Here is a 6,707-nt window from a genome sequence, read left to right as displayed (position 1 = left end):
TGTCTGGAAACATAAACTCAAACAATTTTCCTACCATGATTAAAAAAAGACAAATCTGAATTGTCCCTATAAAACAGTAAAATGCACGATGTTGTTAAAGCTAAGACCAGGCTGCAGTGTTGTATCAGTACAGAGGCATCGTAGAGGGTTATCATGATGACTACTGCTGCAGATTCACGGGTGTGTCTAATCACTGGAACACAACCAACCTGTTGTTTCACAGCCAAACAGTTAAGATTGATCATAAAAGCTAGTGTGTGTGTGTGAGTGCGCGCGACTGTGTGTGTAACTGCAAGAGAGAAACATGATCATGGAGTAGATACTTTTTGTTGTGAGGTGTTCAATGTCAAACTCATGTTTTGTGTTGTAGATGAGAACTTATTACACTTTTTTTTTTAAGTAGCTGCACAGGAGGTGAAAAAAGGAGGGTACATACTGTATTTGGGAATCATACAATTCTATATATGTACATGAAGACTTGAAACTCATTACTGTGCCACTTTATCTAAAGGGAGCTGAATCATTTAGACTTCTTCACCAGGATGAGACGAGTTCAGGAAAAGCTTCACTTTTATCTCAAGTTAAGCCAGACAATTTATTTCTGATGGACCAAACCAGCCCACTGACCCAGCCTGTGTGTCGTTAGTCACATCGGTGTCGCATCATATTTCATGATTGATGTTCAGCGAAGTCAATTCCTGAACTCGGAGAACAGGGGAAGGTGTATTTATCCTTTAAAAAAAGCAGTAACAAAGCAGATTAACGGTCCATTACATCTACAATCTATTCTCTGCCTGGGAAACCTCAAAGACGTATCTAATAATGTGTAATTCTCCCCCCTTGTTAAACCTTACAGAAGGTTATTAAACTCCCTCCACAGGCCAGGACGTGTCGTGAGGTATTTATGTTTAATGCTGTGTACATATTGTTGTAGACACTTGAAGGAAACTGTCTGTGGAGTGAAGGAGGAAATGCTCATTAATATATTCATTCACATTGACGAGTTTTTATGTTGATAAAATGCTTAAAATAATAAACACTAAAATACTTAAAGAGTCTGGTTTTTGTTGGGGATGGGGAGCAGGTTGGTTATAAATATTGTCCCTTGATTCTTCACATGTGGACCTGAAGAAAATCTTATAAACATGTTAATTTAACACGAATCTTGTCCTGCAAATATCTATTAAAATCTAAAGCTAGTAACATGATTTGACTATGAAATATAAATTGTAATTCACCATTCCAGCATGTTTTACTGCACCTTCACTACTTATTAAATGAGTATACCTGATCATTTGTGGAAGAAGTCCTGGGCTGCACAGTGGTGCAGTGGTTAGCGGTTAGAAGGTTCCTGGTTCGGATGTAGTGGGCCTTCCTGTGTGGAGTTTGCATGTTCTCCCCGTGCATGTGTGGGTTCCCTTCAGGTACTCCGACTTCCTCCCACACTCAAAAGACATGCTCGTTAGGTGATTCTTAAATTGCCAGTAGGCGTGAGTGTGAAAGGTTGTCTGTCTCTATGTGTCAGCCCTGTGATTGACTGGCGATCAGTCCAGGGTGTACCCCGCCTCTCGCCCAATGACAGCTGGGATATTTAAAGACCAAAAGTATTAGCATTAAAATACATTTCAAGTATACCTTAAAGTAGTTTCATATTTATATAAATCATATTTTTTGCTTATAATAATTGGATGTATTGTTTTTTCTGATTTGAAATACTTTGTAACGCAGGCTAGCTTGTGAATTTCTCCCAGTCCTATCCCATCAGGACAGGCTGGACAGGACAGCTAACGTGGACACTCTTCAGAAGAAAGGGCAGAGCCGTCTGTACTTTCTGAGAAGGCTGGGGTCCTTCAACATCTGCAAGAAACTCTTGCTGATGTTTTACCAGTCTGTGGTGGCCTGTGTGGTTTCTTCTATACTGTGGTGTGCTGGGGAGGAAGCAGCAAGAAGAGGGACGCAGCGCGGCTGGACGGACTGATGAGGAGGGCTGGATCTGTGGTGGGCACAGAGCTGGACTCTCTGAGAAGGACCCTGGATTAGCCATCCTGGACAACGGCCAGCACCCTCTGCACAGCACATGCACCAGGCAGAGGAGTGTGTTCAGCTGCTCCACAGACAGACTCAGGTACAACTCCTCTCTGTAATGGCAGGGGGAAGCAAGCAAACCCCAGGACGTAAAGCATTATGACACTTTGGCGCTCACTTATTATGGTTATAAATCTTTATACACATTTGCACTGCACTGTTTTTGCACAAACTCTGCTTATCAGGTTTAAATTTCCACTATATTCATACAGCCTCTACTCAATGTTGCAGTGCATATTTGTAATTTTAATAGCCTAATTAAATGTAGGAGGTAACGTTGCACTGATGCAACTAGTTGTAATACCCAAGGTTTGGTGTGAACATTTTTTGTGGTAGATGCAAAACAGTTTAACTGTTGTTTGACGAGATGAAAGATTCACTGTAATGCCGGACTCTTGCCTTTTTGGTCTATATTTACAGCAATACAGCATATTGATAGATTATAAAGTCATTCTTACTCTAAATATCATTAACAAATACAATCCAATACAATTTTCACATTAAACTTGCTTGGTGCTGTGATTTACTGAGGCCACTAGAGGGAGCCGTTGATATACCTGAATGCAGCTGATCAGCTCTTATGAATGGGCGCTGTTGCTCATAGCTGTACAAAGTTGTCACGTGACGTCATGTCATGTCTCTGCAGTCTTGACAATTCATGGTGATGGATTCAACCAAAGCTGTCATCTGACAGTAATACCAACAAACAATGTTTAATATGATCATTATTTAAAACTTTATGAGATGGAAATATGATCTGACTTTTTTTTGTCACACGGCAAAAATATTATTTAGACACTCACGAAGGAGCTGGTTTGTTGATTTGCTGTCAAAATAAAAGCGTTTAAATGCACTGCACGGATTTAAACTTATAATAATGTGTTTCGGATAGTTATTTGCACACAACTAAATAACCTGCATAGAAAATCCGCGTTTACATAGCGCAATTAGCTAATAAATTGGTATCATGTTAATGATATGACACTTCAAATTGAAGGTCCTCTCAGAGCAGTTGAACTCCCCGTTTATTTTAGATGAAAGGGCGCACCTACATTTGAAGACGCCTACTTATCAAACCGGACTTTTCCCCGAGTGCTATCTTGCAGGTTCTCACGTGTGGGTCATATCACCGTAACACACAAAGTCACATGAGAGGCCAAGCCTCTCTTTTTGTTCGGCAAAAAAGTTGAGTTAACCGGGTTTCTTTAATCCCCTGCACCGATTAAGGAAACCGGGTTTCTGGTTTACATTGACAAAATCAGGTTACTGCAGAAAGCCGTCAACAAACACATCACCTGTTAAGTGCTTTATCACATTTGATGCAGAGGTGACAATGCTGTATCACAAAACCATTATCAAAAGTAAACTGTGTACCAACCATGGACTATATAAATAAGGTACCACTTTATAAATATTTATGAAGTAGTTACGTGATTGTTTTACTGTTTGCAGCCTAAAACTTTTCAGTAGGCTACACCTAAGAGTTTACAGAGAAAAGGTAAGACATACTTTGTAGCACTTAATATTGATTTTCTAGCACTTAATGCACCATTTGACATCCATCATCAGCCTGGTGTAGAAAAAACACGTGCTGTGTTCAAGTGAAGTTGAAATGCTGCCATGTTATTATATGTTTGCATAACAGACATAGCAACGAAAGGCAAGAGCTTTATTTATGTAGCAGGTTTTAAAACACAGAGGCCATTCCATAAGGCATTAAGAGGACATATAAAAATAAAGGTGTGCTATTTTAACGGGCCATTTTTCTGACTAGATGGTGAGATCCTCTTAATTGACACTCCTTATATAAACGATAAGTAAGATGACGAAATCATTAGTCAGGAGACAGGTGGCCTGAATTAGAAGAGAATTGGTCTGTAAGAATAGACTATCAGTTCCTCTTTGGGGGCTTATATAAATTTGTTTTCCTCATCTTACAAAAGTGACCCACGTTTTTTAAATTCATTACACATCGGTGATGAAATTAGGACATCCAAAGTATTTGCTGGCGATGTAACTGTAGGGCCAGCTCTCACCAAATTGACATTCTTCTGCCATGAGTAAGAAAAAACAAGTGCTTCCCTCAGGATAGCCAGGGGCGCCGTTTGCTGACGACAGAAAGGTCAAAAAAACTGGACGACCAGGCGAGTTTCAAAGCCTTAAATAAAATCACACCTATAGAGCAGGAATGGGACCTACATTCTTTACCCACAGTCTCCTACAGCAAACAGACCTCAAAGCTAAAACAAGCCTATTTATATCGTTTTAAACCTGAAACGGCTTTATTGGTACACAATATAGACGCTTTCGTACAATGTCCTATATAAATATTTTTTAACCTAAAACAATTATAACACATCGCGCTAAAGAAAACTATCTTCCTGGTGTGTAAAGAAGCAACATAACTCATTTTAGGCTATAACAGAAATGCCCATCATCTTTATAAACTATATGGATTTATAGTGTTTTTTATGATGTCATATCATCATTAACATTACTTCTATATAGCCCCCTGAAAGTTAACCAAAATTGTTAAAATCGACATTTTTCATGTTTACTGTCAACCTACAATATTTCCGGGTTTGTATCGTGCACGTCGACGCAATACTTTCTCTTCAGACGGTCTTTATATGGGTTAACGAGCCAACCGTCGCCACGTGACCGACAAGTTATATAATATATAGGTCAACACGTTTCTCGCTGGCACGTGCAGCCTTCCTTCTTACGTAAAGTCTCGTGCAAAGGTCTCAAATTACACTATGTAGGTGAGGGCCGAAGATCGTCAAATTGAGAGAAGATGTATCACTTGGCGTTTTATTCAAACTAGGGTGAATGAGGGCACCCTTTGAATGTTTAAAAAAATAATTGAGTACTATTATATTTGGTCATTTTTCATATTTTTTATTATTGTTTTTGAGAAATTCATGAAAATAATGACCTGAATGCTTTGAAAGTTGCGTTAGCCTCTTCTTGAAGAACCAGGAGCCATGCAACAAAAGCTGGGAAGTTGGTTATATTTTGCCCTACTTAGGGGTTCTGACAAACAATTTCACAAAGTTTCATATACTTTAATATAAAACACTAACATTCCTCCAAATACTGGCAACTTATTAGCCCACAATGTGAAAAACATTTACTATAGTAGGAGCAATGTCTTTAAATAAACATAACATATTAACTATTAACTTTACTCAAAAGGTTTGGTTTATCGCTTCACTTTGATACTTGACCTTCACTATGTAGTTTGACACTAGAAAGCTGCTCACGTTCATCTGCTGAGGGGGGAGAGTGTCTCTTTGCTCAAAGATAAGTATGCATGATTGGAGACATCACAAGATTGGAAGCCAATCGGGGTGCAATATGCAGCTTAGACAAGTCGAGAGTGATGTGGAAACTTTAAATATCCACTGCACAAACACAGGGAATGGACTTTTCACTGAGGTAGGAAACATCTTGTGTCCTTGTTTGATCTTCAAAATGAACAATATTTGCTAATTCAAAGCTTCTGGATCTTCCACAGAAATATGAGCTGGTGTAATAGTTCATGTTGTGAAACTTTTTTCTTAAATAATTATATTTGACAAAATATCATTTATATTACTGTATTTTAACCTTTAAAACCACATAAAGAAATATGCTATCAATCTGGAATCAAATTCTAGTGGTGTTCTCATATAGGTCTTGCAATTATACATATGCTTTTGTTTCCATACTGTTCTTTTTTTTAGCCCAATAAGTATGATAGTACTTAATTTATACCAAGAATAAAAAGACAGAGTGAGACCTCCTTTTTATCTCCGCTCTGTTTGGGGGAAAGCGAGAGAGTAGCAAAGTCAGATCGGTGACGCGCAGACGGCACTTTTTTTCAGGTCACCAAAATGAGCATAGCACCGGAGGAATCAGTCTCTCGCAAGGCTGGGCTGGCTCTGTTAGATACACATTTAAAATAATTGTTGTAAATGATCTAATTTCACGTTTCCTGTAAACCCATCCAATTTTAGAACATTAATATTGTAAGCGAGTCGTGATTTTGCCTACTCGCTCTGTGATGGGAAATGCAATGGAACATTTTATTACTGCAGGCAGATTGAAAAATACTGTTTTTGTATAGCCTATTTGTGTTTCATGATAAAACGCAGAAGAGGATAAAGAGTGTAACAACATTTTTATTTGATCAGTATGACAATTTCGAGTAGCTTTACCATATAGGCTACTGTAAATGTCATCTGATTCATACATAGAAACGCAAGCCTATGATTTTCTTCTGGGCTTTACATAGGCTATTAAAGGAAAGCTGATTCATGAGTGAGACGATCTGAAATGAATGGGCTGCAGCTGTCCTGCAAAACGCCGTCTTCATCTCTGTCAACTCAAACTGGCATGAATGGACCAAAAAGGCGATAAAGGAAGGAGGAGACAAGCGTGAACTCTTCCCTCTTTTCCATGTTTCCTAAAGGACAAGGGTGTTCCGTTCTCACACATCCCTCACGTTTCTACACCCCCCTCCTCCCTCCTTTGTAAAAAAAAAAAAAATACGGGAGGAGGAGGAGGGTGAGGGAAAAAATGAAGTCAATTATACAACACCCGGCTCTCCTCTCTGCAGCTCCCTCCTCTCATCTCCT

Source organism: Semicossyphus pulcher, unplaced genomic scaffold, assembly GCF_022749685.1.
Source record: "Semicossyphus pulcher isolate SPU_LCO1_2020_fin unplaced genomic scaffold, fSemPul1.0.p SCAF_20, whole genome shotgun sequence".
Taxonomy (NCBI): Eukaryota; Metazoa; Chordata; class Actinopteri; order Labriformes; family Labridae; genus Semicossyphus; species Semicossyphus pulcher.
Note: the sequence above shows the minus strand (reverse complement) of the source record.